Source organism: Choloepus didactylus, chromosome 8, assembly GCF_015220235.1.
Source record: "Choloepus didactylus isolate mChoDid1 chromosome 8, mChoDid1.pri, whole genome shotgun sequence".
NCBI classification, from domain to species: Eukaryota; Metazoa; Chordata; class Mammalia; order Pilosa; family Megalonychidae; genus Choloepus; species Choloepus didactylus.
In genome coordinates this window covers 7,648,373-7,671,782 of record NC_051314.1, presented here as the reverse complement: position 1 = coordinate 7,671,782, position 23,410 = coordinate 7,648,373, and the positions used below count along the sequence as shown (strand labels likewise).

Here is a 23,410-nt window from a genome sequence, read left to right as displayed (position 1 = left end):
ACAACAATTTCATCCACAGATCAATCCATAACCTTGTTTTATCTGTGGTTTTCTTTAAAGACTCCTTATTTAATATATATTGTCAATTCACTAACATTGAGGTCACAGCCAACTGCACAAGAACTCATGCCTGAATGAGGCTGATCTAACACATGTATTTTCACCGTAAGGCCCATCACAGTCTGCTTACACTCAGTAGTCTAGACTGTTCTTCAACACTACAATTGGGGGTCATTTTAAACAGTGAAATCTCCAAAAATAAGCACAAAAATGCAAAAGACATGGCATTAAGTAGACTGCAAAAAGAACACTTGTTTACAGTATGAGCTGAGAAGGACAAGTGACACTTTGCCTGACCTCAGTTGGGAACATGCACATCAGACCACTCAAATCTATCAACTCTTTTTCCATGCATGACCTCTAAAGTGTTGCTAGTAGTGCTCTTGTGGTCAGCAGTATAATTTAGTGAGTAGGCAAATTTGCAAACACAATGTATAGAGAATACAAATTGTATATACATCCTTTTTGCCATACTGCCTCCTTTATGTTGGTTGAAAACTAACCCAGAGGACTAGTAAAGCAACTAAGAATCCATGCAACTCTTAGTATTCAAGAAAAGTAGCTCCAAAGACATCTAATATTTAATTCCACTCTACTGCCCCTCGAGCCTGGAAGAGCTGGGATGACTCAAAGTTGCCATGTTGCCCCAGATAGAACTAGTTTTCTGGGTGTGACCCCAATCTGGATGGAGATGACCATTCTGATTACATCAGTTTGGCAACAGAATTGAACTCAGTTCAATTTCATTCCCTGTTAAATGAAAGATTCACTATGGTTCAAGCAGAAGAGAAAATGAATCATAAAAACCTGCAGACAAGGTGAAATCACTGCCCTCCTCCCTACATGAGATCTGACACCCAGGGGAATGAATCTACCTGGAAATGTGGAATATGACTCCAGGGGAGGAATCTAGACCCAGCATTGTGGGATGGAGAACATCTTGGCCAAAATGGGGATGTGAAAGGAAATGAAATAAGGTTTAGTGGCTAAGAGATTCCAAAAAGGAGCCGAGAGGTCACTCTGGTGGGCACTCTTATGCACAATATAGACAACCCTTTTTAGGTTCTAATGAATTGGAATAGCTAGCAGTAAATACCTGGAACTATCAAACTACAACCCAGAACCCATGAATCTTGAAGATGATTGTACAAAAATGTAGCTTATGAGGGGTGACAATGTGATTGGGAAAGCTATATGAACCACACTCCACTTTGTTTAGTTTATGGATGGAAGAGTAGAAAAATGGGGGAAGAAAAAAGGCACCCAGTGTTCTTTTTACTTTAATTGTTCTTTTTCACTTTAATTTTTATCTTATTATTTTTGTGTATGTGGTAATAAAAATGTCAAAAGTTAATTTTGGTGATGAATGCACAACTATATAATGGTACTATAAACAACTGAATGTATGCTTTTTTGTGTGTGACTGCATGATATGTGAATATATCTCAATAAAAATGAATTTAAAAAATAAACCTGCAGACAAGGGGACCTTGTGGGAGGAGGAAGAGCTCTGGGGTCATAAGTTCCTGGGGTAAATACCAACCCTGCCCCTCAGTGCTATGTGGTCCTTGGTAAACTCTCCATGCTTTCATTTCCTCACCTATCAAGTGGAAAAATATTTACTATCTCATTTAGCAAATGCATGGATTGAGCAAGAGTGACATGAAAGCACTGAGTTCTAATAGATGTAACTGAGGTTTAATCTTCTGTTTCCAAACACTGCCAACAAGAGAGCCTGCTAAAGTGGGTTATCTGACCTCCCACCCCATATATACCCTGCTCTTCCAAGAATTGAAGTGCACCCGGATATACTCAGAGGCATATATCTCCAAGTACCTGGGAGCAAATCAAATAAAGTAATTGCAGAGAGGAATCTGTTAAGTGCCATTTATTAAACATCACTTCAACACTGCAGAGATGCAGTGCAGGACCTTTCAATTTCTGAGCCCTTCTGAGTGCCTATCAGGTTCTCAGTGAAGCTGAACAGAGGGCTTTGGGCTCCTGGGGACAGCACTACCTCTAATCTGTTGGATGTGGTACAGATGTCACCTCCTGAATGGGGCCTTTGGTGGAAGCTCAGACAAGGACAAGTGCTTGGTTTTCAGGGATCCCTTTGTCCCTGGAACAAGCCTCCCTTCTGACCCATGTCAGACCCTGTCCTTGTTATCACCAGTCCAACAGCAGCTGCCTCCCCTGCTCTGTGCAGCCAGGAACAGCAACTGTGGGGTAAGGTCCTATTCATAATGGACTTATAAACCACACAAGAAAACCAGTTCTTTTGGACAGTCTTCCCTCTCTCTGGGGGTGTCAGCTGTTTGTGCTATGCAAAGTATTGCATAACCCTTTTTATCTCCCAGAGGATCAACTGTCAGTGGACAAAGTCTACATCTTGCTCTATTATCTAGGTGGAAGGCATGCTCAAACAAAAATGATCCAAAGTAGTTAAACCACCGAATTCTGTGGTTCTTAACAATGGCCACAAATAATAGTATTTTTGTACCTTAAGAAAAAGATTCAAATTCTTAGGCTTCAATGCTGGCCAATTACATCACAGACACTAAGATTGGGGTCGGAGCTTTAGTGGGTTTAAATGTTCCCAGGTGATTCCAATGGACAGCAGTATTGAGAATCTGTGAGCTTCTGCTACAAGCTACTTGTTTTTCACATCACCTTTTCAATGACTATTTCTGTTATTTGTATATAGAAAAATGGGTATCTCATGGCAGACAGGAAAGCAAAATAACTGTGCACAATCAGATGCTCACACTTACCACACACAACTCTTTCATGCACCTCTCACCTTGTGATCTGTGGGGAAGAATGCTCTGAACAAAAGGTAGGCATTTTCTGGGCAGAGACACAGACTTAGCTTGCTGAAATTCACATGAAGAAAGTTTGTGGACTTGACCTTGGGGCAGATGTCATGCTCCCCATAGAGTGGGGACACAGTGATGGTTGTTTGGGCATCAGTGAAGGGCACATTGTCAGACATCCATCCATGCATATATCACTGTTAAGGATGGAAATCAGGTCACATATTGCTGGATGTTTTGTGCAAGAGTTTCATGTGTTTTCTTGACTATGGGTAGAGGCTTCTCAGAGTTACAAGCAGAGTGATGCAGTGGGAGACCAGGGACTTTGGAATCACACTTAGTCAATCTTTCAATAAATCTTTACTGAGTACTTTTATGCCAGGCACCCAGGGTGGCCTTGAGTAGCTGTGTAGTTTGTTCAGTGCACAAAAGTGCTTGGCCAAGAGGTAAGGTAGAGGCTAGAGGCCAGCCCACCATCTGCTAGCCAAGTCCTATATCAGGTGGGTGCCCACACAAGTGCCTTTTATAATGTGCATAAAGTTGGCATGTAAATGAGGGGCCCTGTAGAAATTGGGCAGAGAGTTGATGGAGAGCAGACCACTTTCCTAGAAGGGACAGGTAGTTATGGGTTCAAAAGCAAACCTCCTTGGTGCTTTGGAAAATTTGGACAGGATAATTAACTAGGGTCTTTTCCCTCCATACCTTGAAAATGCAGATAATTGTCTCCTTGAGAGACACTGAGACTTAAATTAAATAATGAATCTAAAGCCCAGACTGCCTGCAGATTATGTCCTTTTATCCTCCAGCTTCAAAATGTGGCATTTTGAACAAATCATACTGAAGATGACTTTTCCTTCATCTATATAGTAAACATTCTTATGGTTCACAGCCAAGCTGGGATAGGCCAGTGTTGGTAAAATTTGGATAGTGTTTCCATTTGTGGCATTGGGTCTGTAATGATTCCCAAACCACAACCAACCAACCTAATTGTTAGTATGCCCACAGAAGAATGATTTCAAAACACTAAAAATGGAACATGTTCTACCTTCCAAGTGGGGAAAATTTATGGCAAATCTTCACTAAAAACATGTCCAGAAAAGAAGGAGCTATGATTAGTCATGTTTTGGCCATTAATGGAAACTTCTTTTGAGTTCAAAAATTATCAGATAGGTACACAGTAACATCTTCAAAATCATAGCCACACAATTTTTATAGATGATGGAGGAAGGCTTCAAAATCTAACTGCTGTAAAGGAACTTGGAACTAAATGTAAGAAATCACTATTAAGACAGAGGATGGAGAATACCATGTGGACTCTTTTTCATTTAAGGTATATCCCCAAATCTAATTGTTTCTGTACCACATAAAAGTTTTCCTTCCATTTTGAAGTTTTCTCCACTAATGTTTTGAGTTTGCTCAGTGAACTCTCAAGAATGACCTGTTGGACACACGGCAAGATGGCAGACTGGTGAGCTGTATGTTTTAGTTACTCCTCCAGAAAAGTAGGTAGAAAGCCAGGAACTGCGTGGACTAGACACCACAGAGCAATCTGACTTTGGGCATACTTCATACAACACTCATGAAAACGTGGAACTGCTGAGATCAGCGAAATCTGTAAGTTTTTGTGGCCAGGGGACCTGCACCCCTCCCTGCCAGGCTCAGTCCCATGGGAGGAGGGGCTGTCAGCTCCGGGAAGGAGAATGGAGAACTGCAGTGGCAGCCCTTATCGGAAACCCATTCTACTGATACAAACTCCAACCATAGATAGACTGAGACCAGACACCAGAGAATCTGAGAGCAGCCAGCCCAGCAGAGAGGACACAGGCATAGAAAAAAACAGCACAAAAAACTCCAAAATTAAAAGTGGAGGATTTTTGGAGTTCTGGTGAACATAGAAAGGGGAAGGGCAGAGCTCAGGCCCTGAGGCTCATATGCAAATCTTGAAGAAAAGCTGATCTCTCTATCCTATGGCCCTTTCCTTAATGGCCCTAATTCCTTTGTCTCTTAGCATTTCAATAACCCATTAGATCTGTGAGGAGGCCCCCCCTTTTTTTTAATCCTTTTTTCTTTTTCTAAAACAATTACTCTAAGAAGCCCAATACAGAAAGCTTCAAAGACTTGCAATTTGGGCAGGTCGAGACAAGAGCAGAACTAAGAGAGCTCTGAGACAAAAGGCAATAATCCAGTGGCTGAGAAAATTCACTAAACAACACAACTTCCCAAGAAAAGGGGGGTGTCCGCTCACAGCCATCATCCTGGTGGACAGGAAACACTCCTGCCCATCATCAGCCCCATAGACCAGAGCTGCCCCAGACAACCCAGTGTGATGGAAGTGTTTCAAATAACAGGCACACACCACAAAACTGCAGCCTTCCCTGCAACCTCACCTGATTGTCCCAGAGTTGGGAAGGTGGAACAGTGTGAATTAACAAAGCCCCATTCAGCCATCATTTCAGCAGACTGGGAGCCTCCCTACACAGCCCAGCAGCCCAGAACTGCCCTGGGGGGATGGCACTCACCTGTGACATAGCACAGTCATCCCTCAACAGAGGACCAGGGGGTGCCACGGCCTGGAAGAGGGACCCACTTACAAGTCTCAAGAGCCATACGCCAATACCAAGGACTTGTGGGTCAGTGGCAGAGACAAACTGTGGCAGGACTGAACTGAAGGATTAGACTATTGCAGCAGCTTTAAAACTCCAGGATCACCAGGAAGATTTGATTGTTAGAGCCACCCCCCCTCCCCGACTGCCCAGAAACACGCCCCATATACAGGGCGGGCAACACCAACTACACACGCAAGCTTGGTACACCAATTGGACCCCACAAGACTCACTCCCCGACTCACCAAAAAGGCTAAGCAGGGGAGAACTGGCTTGTGGAGAACAGGTGGCTCGTGGATGCCACCTGCTGGTTAGTTAGAGAAAGTGTACTCCACGAAGCTGTAGATCTGATAAATTAGAGATAAGGGCTTCAATTGGTCTACACATCCTAAAAGAACCCTATCAAGTTCAGCAAATGCCAAGAGGCCAAAAACAACAGAAAATTATAAAGCATATGAAAAAACCAGACGATATGGATAACCCAAGCCCAAGCACCCAAATCAAAAGACCAGAAGACACACAGCACCTAGAGCAGCTACTCAAAGAACTAAAGATGAACAATGAGACCATAGTACGGGATATGAAGGAAATCAAGAAGACCCTAGAAGAGCATAAAGAAGACATTGCAAGACTAAATAAAAAAATGGATGATCTTATGGAAATTAAAGAAACTGTTGACCAAATTAAAAAGATTCTGGACACTCATAGTACAAGACTAGAGGAAGTTGAGCAACGAATCAGTGACCTGGAAGATGACAGAATGGAAAATGAAAGCATAAAAGAAAGAATGGGGAAAAAAATTGAAAAAATCGAAACGGACCTCAGGGATATGAAAGATAATATAAAACATCCTAATATAAGACTCATTGGTGTTCCAGAAGGGGAAGAAAAGGGTAAAGGTCTAGGAAGAGTATTCAAAGAAATTGTTGGGGAAAACTTCCCAAATCTTCAAAACAACATAAATACACAAATCATAAATGCTCAGTGAACTCCAAATAGAATAAATCCAAATAAACCCACTCCAAGACATATTCTGATCACACTGTCAAACACAGAAGAGAAGGAGCAAGTTCTGAAAGCAGCAAGAGAAAAGCAATTCACCACATACAAAGGAAACAGCATAAGACTAAGTAGTGACTACTCAGCAGCCACTATGGAGGCCAGAAGGCAGTGGCATGATACATTTAAAATTCTGAGTGAGAAAAATTTCCAACCAAGAATACTTTATCCAGAAAAGCTCTCCTTCAAATTTGAGGGAGAGCTTAAATTTTTCACAGACAAACAAATGCTGAGAGAATTTGCTAACAAGAGACCTGCCCTACTGGAGATACTAAAGGGAGCCCTACAGACAGAGAAACAAAGAAAGGACAGAGAGTCCTGGAGAAAGGTTCATTACTAAAGAGATTTGGTATGGGTACAATAAAGGATATTAATAGAGAGAGGGGAAAAATATATATGACAAACATAAACCAAAGGAAGATGGCTGATTTAAGAAATGCCTTCACGGTTATAACGTTGAATGTAAATGGATTAAACTCCCCAATTAAAAGATATAGAGTCACAGAATGAATCAAAAAAAATGAACCATCAATATGTTGCATACAAGAGACTCATCTTAGACACAGGGACACAAAGAAACTGAAAGTGAAAGGATGGAAAAAATATTTCATGCAAGCTACAGCCAAAAGAAAGCAGGTGTAGCAATATTAATCTCAGATTAAACGCAGGGATGTTTTGAGAGACAAAGAAGGCCACTACATACTAATAAAAGGGGCAATTCAACAAGAATAAATAACAATCATAAATGTCTATGCACCCAATCAAGGTGCCATAAAATACATGACAGAAACACTGGCAAAACTAAAGGAAGCAATTGATGTTTCCACAATAATTGTGGGAGACTTCAACACTTCACTCTCTCCTATAGATAGATCAACCAGACAGAAGAACAATAAGGAAATTGAAAACCTGAACAATCTGATAAATGAATTAGATTTAACAGACATATACAGGACATTACATCCCAAATCACCAGGATACACATACTTTTCTAGTGCTCACGGAACTTTCTCCAGAATAGATCATATGCTGGGACATAAAACAAGCCTCAATAAATTTAAAAAGATTGAAATTATTCAAAGCACATTCTCTGACCACAATGGAATACAATTAGAAGTCAATAACCATCAGAGACTTAGAAAATTCACAAATACCTGGAGGTTAAACAACACACTCCTAAACAGTCAGTGGGTTAAAGAAGTAGCAAGAGAAATTGCTAAATATATAGAGACAAATGAAAATGAGAACACAACATACCAAAACCTATGGGATGCAGCAAAAGCAGTACTGAGGGGGCAATTTAAAGCACTAAATGCATATATTAAAAAGGAAGAAAGAGCCAAAATCAAAGAACTAATGGATCAACTGAAGAAGCTAGAAAATGAACAGCAAACCAATCCTAAACCAAGTAGAAGAAAAGAAATAACAAGGATTAAAGCAGAAATAAATGACATAGAGAACAAAAAAACAATAGAGAGGATAAATATCACCAAAAGTTGGTTCTTTGAGAAGATCAACAAGATTGACAAGCCCCTAGCTAGACTGACAAAATCAAAAAGAGAGAAAACCCATATAAACAAAATAATGAATGAAAAAGTTGACGTAACTGCAGATCCTGAAGAAATTAAAAAAATTATAAGAGGATACTATGAACAACTGTATGGCAACAAACTGGATCATGTAGAGGAAATGGACAATTTCCTAGACTGACCAGAGAAGAAATGGAAGACCTCAATCAACCCATCACAAGCAAAGAGATCCAATCAGTCATCAAAAATGTTCCCACAAACAAATGCCCAGGGCCAGATGGCTTCACAGGGGAATTCTATCAAACATTCCAGAAAGAAATGACACCAATCTTACTCAAACTCTTTCAAAACATTGAAGAAAATTGAACACTACCTAACTCATTTTATGAAGCTAACATCAATCTAATACCAAAACCAGGCAAAGATGCTACAAAAAAGGAAAACTACAGGCCTATCTCCCTAATGAATATAGATGCAAAAATCCTCAACAAAATACTTGCACATTGAATCCAAAGACAGATTAAAAAAATCATACACCATGACTAAGTGGGGTTCATTCCAGGCATGCAAGGATGGTTCAACATAAGAAAATCAATCAGTGTATTACAACACATTAAAAATTCGAAAGGGAAAAATTAAATGATCATCTCAATAAATGCTGAAAAAGCATTTCACAAAATCCAACATCCGTTTTTGATAAAAACACTTCAAAAGGTAGAAATTGAAGGAAACTTCCTCAATATGATAAAGAGTATATATGAAAAACCCACAGCCAGCATAGTACTCAATGGTGAGAGACTGAAAGCCTTCCCTCTAAGATCAGGAACAAGACAAAGATGCCCGCTGTCACCACTGTTATTCAACATTGTGCTACAAGTGCTAGCCAGGGCAATCTGGCAAGACAAAGAAATAAAAGGCATCCAAATTGGAAAAGAAGAAGTAAAACTGTCATTGTTTGCAGATGATATGATCTTATATCTGGAAAACCCTGAGAAATCAACGATACAGCTACTAGAGCTAATAAACAAATTTAGCAAAGTAGTGGGATACAAGATTAATACACATAAGTCAGTAATGTTTCTATACGCTAGAAATGAACAAACTGAAGAGACACTCAAGAAAAAGATACCATTTTCAATAGCAACTAAAAAAATCAAGTACCTAGGAATAAACTTAACCAAAGATGTAAAAGACCTATACAAAGAAAACTACATAACTCTACTAAAAGAAATAGAAGGGGACCTTAAAAGATGGAAAAATATTCCATGTTCATGGATAGGAAGGCTAAATGTCATTAAGATGTCCATTCTACCCAAACTCATCTACAGATTCAATGCAATCCCAATCAAAATTCCAACAACCTACTTTGCAGACTTGGAAAAGCTAGTTATCAAATTTATTTGGAAAGGGAAGATGCCTCGAATTGCTAAAGACACTCTAAAAAAGAAAAACGAAGTGGGAGGACTTACACTCCCTGACTTTGAAGCTTATTATAAAGCCACAGTTGTCAAAACAGCATGGTACTGGCACAAAGATAGACATATAGATCAATGGAATCAAATTGAGAATTCAGAGATAGACCCTCAGATCTATGGCTGACTGATCTTTGATAAGGCCCCCAGAGTCACTGAACTGAGTCATAATGGTCTTTTCAACAAATGGAGCTGGGCGAGTTGGATATCCATATCCAAAAGAATGAAAGAGGACCCCTACCTCACCCCCTACACAAAAATTAACTCAAAATGGACCAAAGATCTCAACATAAAATAAAGTACCATAAAATTCCTAGAAGATAATGTAGGAAAACATCTGCAAGACCTTGTATTAGGCGGCCACTTCCTAGACTTTACACCCAAAGCACAAGCAACAAAAGAGAAAATAGATAAATGGGAACTCCTCAGGCTTAGAAGTTTCTGCACCTCAAAGGAATTTCTCAAAAAGATAAAGAGGCAGCCAACTCAATGGGAAAAAATTTTTGGAAACCATGTATCTGACAAAAGACTGATATCTTGCTTATATAAAGAAATCCTACAACTCAATGACAGTAGTACAGACAGCCCAATTATCAAATGGGCAAAAGATATGAAAAGACAGTTCTCTGAGGAGGAAATACAAATAGCCAAGAAACACATGAAAAAATGTTCAGCTTCACTAGCTATTAGAGAGATGCAAATTAAGACCACAATGAGATACCATCTAACACCGATTAGAATGGCTGCCATTAAACACACAGGAAACTACAAATGCTGGAGGGGATGTGGAGAAATTGGAACTCTTATTCATTGTTGGTGGGACTGTATAATGGTTCAGCCACTCTGGAAGTCAGTCTGGCAGTTCCTTAGGAAACTAGATATAGAGTTACCATTCGATCCAGTGATTGTACTTCTCGGTATATACCCGGAAGATCGGAAAGCAGTGACACGAACAGATACCTGCATGCCAATGTTCATAGCAGCATTATTCACAATTGCCAAGAGATGGAAACAACCCAAATGTCCTTCAACGGATGAGTGGATAAATAAAATGTGGTATATACACATGATGGAATACTACACAGCAGTAAGAAGGAACGATCTCATGAAACATATGACAACATGGATGAACCTTGAAGACGTAATGCTGAGCGAAATAAGCGAGGCACAAAAAGAGAAATATTATATGCTACCACTAATGTGAACTTTGAAAAATGTAAAACAAATGGTTTATAATGTAGAATGTAGGGGAACTAGCAATAGAGAGCAATTAAGGAAGGGGGAACAATAATCCAAGAAGAACAGATAAGCTATTTAACGTTCTGGGGATGCCCAGGAATGACTATGGTCTGTTAATTTCTGATGGCTATAGTAGGAACAAGTTCACAGAAATGTTGCTATATTAGGTAACTTTCTTGGGGTAAAGTAGGAACATGTTGGAAGTAAAGCAGTTATCTTAGGTTAGTTGTCTTTTTCTTATTCCCTTGTTATGGTCTCTTTGAAATGTTCTTTTATTGTATTTTTTTTTTTAATTTAAAAAAAAATTTTTCTTTCATTCAGTTGATTTAAAAAAAAAAAAAAACAAGGAAAAAAATATGTAGAGCCCCCTTGAGGAGCCTGTGGAGAATGCAGGGGTATTGGCATACCCCACCTCGATGGTTGCTAGCATGACCACAGACATAGGGGACTGGTGGTTTTGATGGGTTGAGCCCTCTACCATAGGTTTTACCCTTGGGAAGATGGTTGCTGCAAAGGAGAGGCTAGGCCTCCCTATGATTGTGCCTAAGAGCCTCCTCCTGAATGCCTCTTTGTTGCTCAGATGTGGCCCTCTCTCTCTAGCTAAGCCAACTTGAAAGGTGAAATCACTGCCCTCCCCTCTACGTGGGATCAGACACCCAGGGGAGTGAATCTCCCTGGCAACATGGAATATGACTCCTGAGGAGGAATGTAGACCTGGCATCGTGGGACAGAGAACATCTTCTTGACCAAAAGGGGGATGTGAAAAGAAATGAAATAAGCTTCAGTGTCTGAGAGATTCCAAAAGGAGCTGAGAGGTCACTCTGGTGGGCACTCTTACGCACACTTTAGACAACCCTTTTTAGGTTCTAAAGAATTGGGGTAGTTGGTGGTGAATACCTTAAACTATCAAACTACAACCCAGAACCCATGAATCTCGAAGACAGTTGTATAAAAATGTAGCTTATGAGGGGTGACAATGGGATTGGGAAAGCCATAAGGACCACACTCCACTTCGTCTAGTTTATGGATGGATGAGTAGAAAAATAGGGGAAGGAAGCAAACAAACAGACAAAGGTACCCAGTGTTCTTTTTTACTTCAATTGCTCTTTTTCACTTTAATTATTATTCTTGTTATTTTTGTGTGTGTGCTAATGAAGGTGTCAGGGATTGATTTAGGTGATGAATGTACAACTATGTAATGGTACTGTGAACAATTGAATGTATGATATTTTTTGTATGACTGCGTGGTATGTGAATATATCTCAATAAAATGAAGATAAAAAAATATAATAAAATAAAATAAAATAAACACACACACACACACACACAAAGAATGACCTGTTGTACTTTTCAGCAGGGCTTAATTGAGTATATTGAATGGGTGACTGTGTACCAGCTATAGCCAGAGTGGCCTGGGGGAAGTGAAAGGTAATAACATCATAAACTGCATTACCAGACACTTATGTATGCCAGTCTCTAAGCGAAGCACCATCTGTCTTATCACATTCAATTCCAAAATGAGTCTATGATATTGCCCTATGATGAACCCACATCTTACAAGTCAGTCTTGGAAAGGTTAAGACACTTGTCCCAAGTGGCCCATCTCATAAGTGGGAGAGTAAGAATTCAGTTCTAGGTCTGTGTGACATGTGAAGGTTTGGGATGGCCACATCCTCATGCTAGACCTGGGTTTCCTCCCTGCAAACAAGGATGACAGTGCATCTGGGCCATGAGTGAAGCTCTGAGAGTGTAAATAAATGCCTCTGCTCTGCAGATGTATGGCCTATACCTGTATTAATGTGTGAACTGAGAGTGGGACAGTGGGATTTCATGAACTTCCTCCCTAGATCGGGGATAGCAGGGCTTATTGATCTTGGCACTGTGGCCATTTGAGTCATATAAGCCTGTGGTGTGGGCTGTCCTGTGCCCTGCAGAAGTTAAGCAGCATCCCCAGCCTCTATCCTCTAGATGGAGTAGCAGTCCTCCAGCTGTGACAACCCAGTGGTGATGATGGTGGTACTGGGGGTACAGAATCATCTCCTCTTGACAACCACTGTCTAGAAGAATGCTGTCATGTAGCCCATCACAGACCCAAATCCTAGCCCACAACTTGGAGATTGACTGGATACCTGTTTCCTTGCCCCCACAATGGCCCAGGAATCAGCCAGTGCATCTACTTGTAGAATCAAATCCCAATATTACTAGCAGCTTCTGATCAAAACCTTCAGTTGAAAAGCACAGAGACAGACCCTGAAGGGACTCAAACTCTCAACCAGGAAGAAGAGCAAGAACTGAGCACTGGGCAGTCAGGGGCCACCAGCAGGAGACTGCTTGTTATGCTGATGCTTACTTCTGGAGGAGATAAAAACACCCAAGTACAGGCTCTGGAACAAGAAGGGACTGTGACTGGGCCAGTCTGTGTCATTGCAACAACAGGAGAGAAACCATGCTTTGGGCATTCAGTTGGGGTGGAGAAGGGGAAGGAAGCTCTGATCCTAGTGTCTTGCAGGAAGGAGCTGTGCAATCACACCTTTAAAGGTAATCCCAGGGACCCTGAAGTCAGCACTAGCAACCCCTGAAAGGGAGACTTACCACACCTCTGATGGTAGGAGGAATTAAAATGGTAGAAGGGGATGAAGCAGGAACAAACTAAGACCTGTGAAGACAAAAGGGAGTGACTCCACCAACCAAAAAAGAGTCTGCCTGCCTTTTATTTCCCTGGGCCTCTCATAAGCCTTATCCAAACAAGTAGGCAAAAAAGCTCAAAATTCTCTTTGCACAGAGGAGGTGCTTTGGTCGGTGGATTGACTGATGAACCAATATAAGACTTGGATTTCAGGTCCATGTGTTTTCCCAAGAGTGTAAGGTCCTTAACAACAGTTCTGTGCTGACGTTAAACTTCCAGCCTCCCTTGCCCACAAGAGGGGCATGGTGGCCACTGGAGACAGGTCAATGTTACTGGCCCCTTGACAAATTGAGAAGGGGATAGACTGGAGGCTTCTCAAATTCCAATGTTCATCAAAGCATCTGGAGAGCTTGCCAACACCCAGACTCTAGGCTCCACCCCTGAGATTCTGATTCAGAGGTTCTGCGGCAGTTTCCAGTGAGTGTATATCTCTAAGAACTCCCAAGTGATGCTGCTGTTTATTCTCCAAGAACCAGAGTTTGGGTCATACTGTGATGGAGAGAATTAAGCAAAATGGGGCACTGATTCATTGATAGCTACTCATATGGGAATGCACAAGTGATGGCTGCCTAGCAAAAGTTTCTGCAAACAAGAGAGGATGAAACAGAACTACTGGGCTTCTTGTTCCATGGGCAAGTTTTCTGTCATACAGTTCTGTGTTAAGCATCAGCCAAATTAAATGGTGATTTGATATGCAGTTATCTTCTCTGTGCTGGGTCCTAGGGACAAAGGCAAATAAGATATGCTCCCACACTTGTGGGCCTTGCTCTAGAAGGCCTCCTCATGATGGAGCAGGTGTAGAACATGTCAGGGTGAGGGACACACTCTGCCAAGTTTCCCTGGAGGAGGTGGTCACAAGCTGAGTCTTGAAGACTGGGCAGGGATTATTTGAAATTGAAACTGTCTTGTATTATTCAGGGTTAAATGATGCTACTACCTGAGGCACACAGAGTCTACACTTCTCTGGATCACACACCAAATCAGCATCATATGCAGAGAAGTTCACTAGCATCTCATGAGACAGGGCAGGTATCCTAGAACACCCCACTCTATTACTTCCAAAACTAAACTTGACAACACCCTGCAAAGTAAACAGCTTACATCAACAAGTTTGTCTTTGGACTGAAAATCAGACACTGGCACATTTTCCCAGTCAGACAATCCAGTGAGTGAGATGCACAGTTTCCTGGAGACAAGCTGGTGGACATTGCCTGGGGGTGTTTCTGGAGGTACTCTACAATACTTGCTTATGGATAAGGATGGGTAGAAGATGCTAAGGTTCCTTTTCCTGATTCTCTGGGCTAGGTCTGTCAGCATAACATATAGTAGATTCTGGTGGTGGGAGACAAACATAGAGAAGAATGTACCACACTGGAGACATGGTATGCTTTATGGCAAGGCCAGATGAAGCCAAACATTGAGGAGACTGCCAGCCTTTCTCTCCACCTTCATTGTCCAACACAGTCACCAGTAGCTAGATATGACTAATAAACCCTCATTATGTGTCTAGACCAAACTTAGATGTTTAAAATAGGCACCTGATTCCAAAAGCTTGGCAAAAAAATCATGAGGGAGACATAAAACATCCCCTGCAAAACTCCATGTCAATATCCACTTGCTTGGCACTCTGGAGGATGATAGAGACTGGAGAAGTATGCCCCAAACTGAATAAAAAAGGAGAAATGTAATCTCCATGATCAGATATGAGGTGTCCTTCCCAACATGCCAGTTCAAGTGTGACCCTCATTGGTCCTGCACAGCTTGGGAGTCTTTCAGAGGCAGCACAGCCAGGTTCTTTCTACCACAGGTGCAGAATATACAGTCACTCACAGCAGTGAGTTGGAACCCCATGAAATCCAGCCATAGGAACCCAAGTCTGCAGAGACCCAGGTGGCAACATAACCAGCTAAGGAGTGCTGTGTTGGACAATGAAGGTGGAGACAAAGGCTGTCAGTCTCCTCAATGTTTGGCTTCATCTGGGAAACAAAAAATTTAAAAAAGGAAACTGTGGCAGAACTCTTGGAAAAGTGTGCACAGTGACTGCAGTCTCTGGTTAAATGCCTTAACTTTCTTTATTGACCCACCTTTCTGGATTGACCGTACCTGAGTTCCCAAGGCAGGATACCCTAACAGAGAAGAAAGCATAGGTAGAAAAGTCTTAAAGGAAAACAAAACTCTGGAAGATGTGACTTAATTCCTGTACAGTGGGACATGTACCAGAATTAAAAATTGTTAGGAAAAGAGGCCACTGAATAGGGAAAGAATTTAAGCAAATCATATAACTTGGGAGAAAATTATGTAAAAAAAATCATCAGAAATATCATGCTTCCTGGAGAAGGAAGGGAGGAAAGAAAGCTTTCTTCTGGACATGAAACAGTAGCATAAAAAGATGAATTTTAAAAATTGTTCCAAATATCCACAGCAAGGTTAAGATGAAGAAGACCTGAGAAAATGTGAACAGTTTAACAGGTGTTTCTCAAAAAGTCCAGAATAAGATGGACCACTCTTCAAAGAAGAGCCTTCACCAAAGAAGAGCTAATTACCAATAAAATACTGGAGAAAGGGGATAAATTGACCTTCAGATTTAATACATCAAAATAATCAGGTTTCTCAAAAAGTCCAGAATAAGATGGACCAGTCTTCAAAGAAGAGCCTTCACCAAAGAAGAGCTAACCACCAATAAAATACTGGAGAAAGGGGAGAAATTGACCTTCAGATTTAACACATCAAAATAATCAGGTTCCAAGACTGCAGCAAAAAATTATAAGCCATTCAAAGAAACAGGAAGATATGGCTCAGTCAAGGGAACAAATGAAAACTTCAGAAGAGACACTGTATTTGGAAGAACTAATCAAACAAGTTCAGACAGATCTAAATCAGTTCAAGGAGACGAAGGAAAATATGTATATAGAACTAAAGGATATTAAGAAGACAGTGAGTAACCATAAAGAAGAATTTGAAAGTTTAAAATGGAACATAACTGAAATTATGGGGATGAATGGCACCATAATGGAGATTAAAATTATACTAGAGGCATCCAACAGCAGATTTGAACAGGCAGAAGAAAGTATCAGTGAGCTAGAAGACAGGAAAATCACAATCATACAGTCAGAGGAGCAGACAGAAAAAAGAATAAAAAACTTGAGCAATTTCTCAGGGATTTGAAGCACACAAAGATTTGTGTTATGTGTGTCCCAGAAGGAGAAGAGAAGGGGAAAAGAGATAAAGACTATTTCAGGAAATGAGTGAAAATTCTGTAACTTTAATGAGAGACCTAAATATACAAGTCCAAGAAGCACAACATGCTCCAAACAGAATAAATCCTAATAGACCTATTCTGAAACATATACATATCAGAATGTCAAATACCAAAGAGAGAGAGAACTCTGAAAGCAGGTATAGGGAAGTGATTTGTCATATACAAGGGATCATCAATGAGACCAAATGCCTATTTCTCAGAAACTATGGAGGTAAGAAGGCAATGTTATGACACATGTAGGGTACTTAAAGAGAAAAATTGAAAGGTAAAAATTCTTTCTGTGACAAAATTGTCCTTCAAAAATGAAAGTTTAAAAAATTCCCAGATAAACAGAAAGAGTCAGATCAGTAACAAAAGACCTGTCCTACCAGAATTGCTGATGAAATTTCCACAGATTGAAAGAAAAGAAAGGAGATAATGGCATGGGGTAGTGTGAAGAAATATGCTCTTCAGTAAGAGTAACTTAAAGGGTAAATGCAAAACCCAGTACTAGTCTATCCTCAATATACAACCCTGCTGTTTAATTTCTATACAAGTCAGAATACAATTGAATGAGAAAAAGCCATATTTCCTGATAAAGGGCAAGCAAAGTATAGAGAGGTAATGTGGAACAAAAACAACATAAAGAAGGGAAACAGATGGGTATGGGAGCAGAGAATGTGTATGCTCTCCAAGCTAAATTGATATCTTTTAAAATTAGTAGCTTATAGATGTAGGCTGTATAATATAAAACCCAAGGTAAACACATAGAAAGCATTTTAAAAATATACAGAACCAGAAATGAAAAAGAAATCAGTCAGATACATCACATAGATCAACTCTACAGAAAATGAGGTTGCAATAATGGAATGGAGAGATGCAAAAACATGACATAAAAAACCAAAGGATAAAATGGCAGAAGTAAGTACTGCCTTTATGGTAATAACACTGAATGTTAATGGATTAATTCTGTCAAGCAAATTATAAAGATTGGCACAATGAATAAAAAAAAAAATGACCCAACTATATGTTGTTTACAAGAGACTCATCTTAGAAAGAAAGACACAACTCAGTTGAAAGTGAAAGGATGGAAAAAGTATTCCATGTAAACAGTATGCAAGGAAGAACTGGGGCAGGTCTACTAATAACAGACAAAATAGACTTTAAGTCCAAATCTGCTAGATAAAGAAGGACACGATGTATTAACAAAAGGGAAAATCTACCAAGAAGAAATAATGGTCATAAATATTTATGCACCTAACCATATTGCCCCAAAATTCATGAGACAAACCCTTGCAAAATTGAAGAAAGAAACAGACAACCTCTAAAATAATACTTGGAGACTTCAATACAATGTTCATATCAATAGCCATTGAGACAGATGATCAATAATGAAAAAGAGAACTTGAAAAATATGATAAATGAACTAGTTCTATTGGTCACATAAGGAATATCATACCCCTAAACACCAGGATAACAATCTTCTCCATTGCACATGGATCATTCTCCAGGTCAGACCACATATTGGTCACAAAACACAGCTCAATAAACTTAAAAATATTGAAACTATACAAGGCATCTTCTCTGATCATAGTGGAATGGAACTGGAAATCAATAACAGGCAGGCACCTGGAAAATCTACAAATATATGGAAATTAAAAAACACACTCTAAAAATCAGTGGGTCAAAGAAGAAATTATAAAGAAAAGCAGTAAATATCTTGAGTCGAATGAAAACAGTAATACAAGATATCACCACTTATGGGATGTAGCAAAGGCCATGCAAGAGATTGAAATTTATATCCCTAAACACTTACATTTAAAAAGACAATAGAGCAAAAATCAAAGACATAACTGCACACCTGGAGGAAATAGAAAAAGAACAGTAAACTTAATCCAAAGCAAGCAAAAGAAAATAAATAACAAAGATTAGAGCAGAAATAAATCAAATTGAGTATTTTAAAACAATAGAGACCATTAACAAAACTAAATGTTGGTTTTGAAAAGATCAATAAAATTGACAAAAACTTATCTAGACTGACAAAGACAAAAAGATATAAGACACTAATATAATCATAAATGAGATGGGGAACATTACTACTGACCCAATGGGAATAAAAAGGATCATAGGAGGATACTATGAACAATTGTAAGCCAACAAGTTAGACTACCTAGATGAAATGGACAAATTCTAAAAAACACACAAACAACCTACACTGACTTGAGAAGAAATAGAAGACTTCTACAGAAAAAGTACAATTTAATAGACTGAATCAGTCATCAAAAGCCACCCAACAAACCAAAGGCCAGAACCAGATGGCTTCAAAAGAGAATTCTACCAAATGTTCCAAAAATAAATTTCTGAAAAATTTGACAGGGGGAAACACTACCTAACTCATTCTATAGGCCAATATCACCCTAATACTGCCAGATAAACTACAAGAAAAGGAAATTAGAGACCAAATAAAGAAGCAAGAATCCTTCATAGAATAATTGCAAATCAAATCCAACAGCACATTAAAAGAATTATACAACATGTTCAAATGGGTTTTATCCCCGGTATGCTAGGGTTGTTCAGCATAATAAATCAATTAATGTGATATACTACATTAAGAGAACAAATGGGGAAAAATGCACCATCATCTCAATTGATGCATAAAAGGCATGTGACAAAATCCAGCATCATTTCCTGATTAAAAATACTTAGTAAAATAGGGATAGAAGGAAACTTTCTCAACCTGATAAGGAGAATATATGAAAAATCAACAGCTAATATCCTACTCAATGGTGAAAGATGGAAAGTCTTCCCTCTAAGATATCGAACAAGACAAGAATGCTCTCTGTCACCACTGTTAATCATCTTACCGGAGGTTCCAGCCAGAGCAATAACACAAGAAAAAAAAAGCATCCTGATTGGAGAGGAAGAATTAAAGCTTTCACTCTTTGCAGATGACATGATACTATATATAGTAAATTCTGAAAAATCTACAGCAGAGCTACTAGAGCTTACAAATGAATTCAGCAAAGTATCACCCTTTAAGGTCAACACACAAAAACCAATAGTGTTTCTAGACTAATAATGAGAGTTCTGAGGAGGAAATCAAGAACATAATTCCATTTACAGTAGAAACTGAAAGAATCAAATGACTACCAATAAATTTAACCAAAGACGTTAAAGACATATACATAGAAAACTGCAAAATATTGCTAAAAATAATCAAGGAAGACCTAAATAAATGGAAGGACATTCCACATTCATGGAATGGAAAACTAGAAATCATTAAGTTGTCCATTCTACCGAAAATGATTTACTGATTCACCTCAATCCTAATCAAATTCCAGCAGCCTACATTGCAGAAGTGGAAAAACCAATTATCAGATTTGTTTGGAAGGGCAAGTTTCTTCAAGAAGCCAAAACTATCTTGAAAAAGAAAAAAAAAACTGGAGGACTCACACTTTCTGAATTTAATGCTTATTGTACTTAAAGCTTATTATATTTATTATATTATATTTATTATATTTTGGATTTACTGGGTGAAACAAAATGTACTATTAACATTACTTTCACTGGTATCTTTTAGTCTTTCACTTTTGTCAGTGTGGCCACTAGAAAATGTACAGTTATCCACGTGGCCTGCACTGTATTTCTGTTAGAGAGGGCTGCTCTAGCTCTTCCCACAGGAATGAGCCCCCATTCCCAGGGGCCCAGGTACACTGACCCCATCCTCATTGTCCACAAGACAGAAGGCAGGAACTCATTGGCACCAGAGCTTCAATTAGCACTGCAGGGTGCAGGAGAAAGAAGGCAGTCTTGACCTGAGTTAGATTCCCCGTTCCACCAGCTGATAAGCTGAGAGGCTGCAGCATATGATGTCACTATCTTTCTTAGCCTCTTCATTAAAGACATCTTAAAGACAGTCTCTTCAAGATGGGACAATATTTATCTACTGTTTGAGGTCAGAAAGGATTAGATAAGATGCTGTCTGTAAGGTGCTTGACCCAGAGGGGGCTCCTCATGAATAACTGGTGCTAACCATAGCCTCTGATGCCAGAACCAGCAGCCTGTCAAGTGGCCATGGGGCACATTCAGCTTCCCTCTGACCTTCCTTGCTGGCCTGGCCCATCTGCCTGGTCTGCAGGGCCCCTCTCTAAGCTTGAGACCTGGCCAGCCATAAATACTGGGCTGCAGCAAGACAGAGTTCACCTCCTCCCTGTACTGACTCAACTCTGACCTCTCCTAGCTCTCCCTCCATGTACAGCCCCGCTGAGCCCTACAGAGGAGAGAGAACTGTCCAAAGCTGGTTCTGCCCGTCCTTCCAGACCAAGTCAGCACAGCTCAGGTGCAAACTAACCCACGGTCCCTGGGAAAGGCTCCTCAGTGGCACTCAGGAGTCCCCACTGCACAGCCCTCTTCGAAACAGGTGGGAGAAGTCAGGATCCTGGGTTTCCTAGAACATGGGGAGCAGCTCCTGGTAAAACCTGCAGATTCACTCTCCAGGGACCTAGTGGTCCCAAGCTTCTCCCCCGCCCTGTCAGTCACAGCCCCAGCCCACACCTCCTCTGTCCCCCTGCACTGGAGGGGACCCTGGGACCAGCCAGCCCACAGGACTGTACCACATGGCAGGGGATTCCTGGCAACTGGGAGCAAAGTCTCTCTGGTTGGCTGTGCCTTCCTCCAAGACAGCAGTCACCAGGCAGAGCAAAGAATAAATTGTTAAGGAAACCCAGATAAACAGGGGCTAATAAGGGGCATTATTTTCCTGTCAGAGGACATTTAGGTGACAACAGCTTCCCCCTGCCACTGGTCCCTGGTCATTGGACAGGCCGATGGCACATCTGCTTGTTTGCGGGGGGGGGGCGCGGGGGAGTGGGGGTAGTGAGGGAATGGGAGGTGGGATTCCTTTAGAGGTGTGGTTTAGCCAGGCGCAACCCCACAACCAGGTCAGTGGAGATTGGAGGAGACAATGGGGGATGTCCAGGACCCACCAGTCCCCAGGAAGGGTCCCTCATTATGTTGAAGGAGAGCGAGGAGACAACTGTCTCTCCCACTACCTCACCTCCTCCACCAACCACAGCACCCCGGTGGTCACGACCCCCATATCAGGTCTGTCCTGGAAGACACCCAAGGGTGGTCCACTCCCGACAGCTGCTGGGCTCCCAGAGGCCTCGTCGCAACGACCGCGTGCGGCCCAGGGAAGAGGGTGCCCACCTAGACCGGCCCCATCCTCCGCCCCCGGGCCTCACCGCTTCACCTTAACCTCCGGGAGGACCCTGGTTTCGGTCCAGGGTGGGGTTAGGGGTTAAAGCGTGAGCGTCCCGGACTCGGGAAGGCCCAGCTCCGGCCGGGTTCGCTCACGGTTCCGCGCCGGGAAGATCCGAACCCCAGGCGCGCCCTTCGAAGGGCCAGTGACATTGCGCCCGGCACGAGGAGGGACGGCGCCGCCTAGAATGCGTCTGTCTGGGAGGGGCAGCCCCGGGAGACCCCGCTGTGCCCTCCTCTAACCTGGGCCCCACGGGGCGCCCAAGTCCCGGGAGAGCCCCCTCCCCTGGGACCCTCGGAGGCGGCCGGGCGCACCACCGGGATCCCGGAGAGGAAGGCGGCGCAGTGCAGCGCTCCAGTCGAGGTGCCAAAAAACATGCGGAGGAGGTGCCCGGCGCGCTCGGTCAGGCGGCGGGTCACCCCAATGTGGTAGAGAGTCAGGAAGTTGCAGCCCGCGAAGGACAGGCTCCAGCCGCGCTCGGGGTCGTCCATGACGGCAGCAGTCGGTCTGGGGGTCAGAGTCAGCTGTTGCTCTGAGCCCCGCATCCCCACGGTGGCCCAGAAATTCTGGGGCTGAGACCCGCCCTAGCTGGCCCGGCCCCGCCCCCTCGCTTCTTTCAAAGGAGCCCCAGGACCCGCCCCCAAATCAGGAGAGTGTTTCTCTAACTCCAAGGGGAAGGTCCTGGAGAGAAATGCTTTTCTTTTCATTTCCTAAATCAGGGAGGAAGTCTTTTTGGCTCCACTGGGTTCTTAGCGTGCCTTGGACACTTAATAATCTCCCTGAAGCAGGCACCGGTATCTAAATCGAGTTTAAAGTCTTTGCTTTGCTTCTTTATAATTTTCTGTGTGAGGGTCTCGGATTCATGGCAAGTGGTAAGGCTTTTTCATTTATGATAGTGACAGGAAGTTTCCACTTGAGTGATTCACTTGTAAGCAGGCACCATGAGTATCACGTGCTGGGGGTGTGTGTATAGGCAGGTGGGGAATTTGGGAGGCTCAGGACTAGTTGACCCGGGTGCCCTTAGCAGATGCCTACATGCAACTCTTTTCCTACACATAGTGGCCATTAGTATATCAACTTTAGAGAAATGTCTATTCAAATCCTTGGCCCATTTTTCAATTTACTTGTCTTTTTGTTGTTGAGTTGTAGGAGTTCTTTATATATTCTGGACATTAAAACCTCATTGGATTTTCTCTTTTTCCATAGTTATCTTTTCTCTTGCTTCTAATTTCATTTAATGCAAAAACATTACAATTTTGATGGAGTCCCATTTATCTGTTTTTTCTTTTGTTGCTGATAATTTTGGTATAAAGTCTAAAAATCTATAATCTACTACAAGTTCCTGAAGATATTTCCCTGTATTTTTTGGAAAGTGTTATATAGTAATAGCTCTTGTATCTAGGTCTTTGGTCCATTTTGAATTAATTTTTGTATATCGTAAGATGTAAGTG

General features: G+C 41.4%; 1 protein-coding gene and 1 pseudogene across 2 annotated transcripts in view; one reads left to right on the top strand and one right to left on the bottom strand.

Moving 5' to 3' along the window:
• The window catches only part of LOC119543321 (endogenous retrovirus group K member 13-1 Env polyprotein-like), a 194,291-nt gene that overhangs the window by 143,037 nt on the left and 27,844 nt on the right, over nt 1-23,410 (top strand). The gene's annotated exons all lie outside the window — the stretch shown is intronic.
• LOC119543322 lies at nt 1,719-22,450 on the bottom strand (annotated as a pseudogene).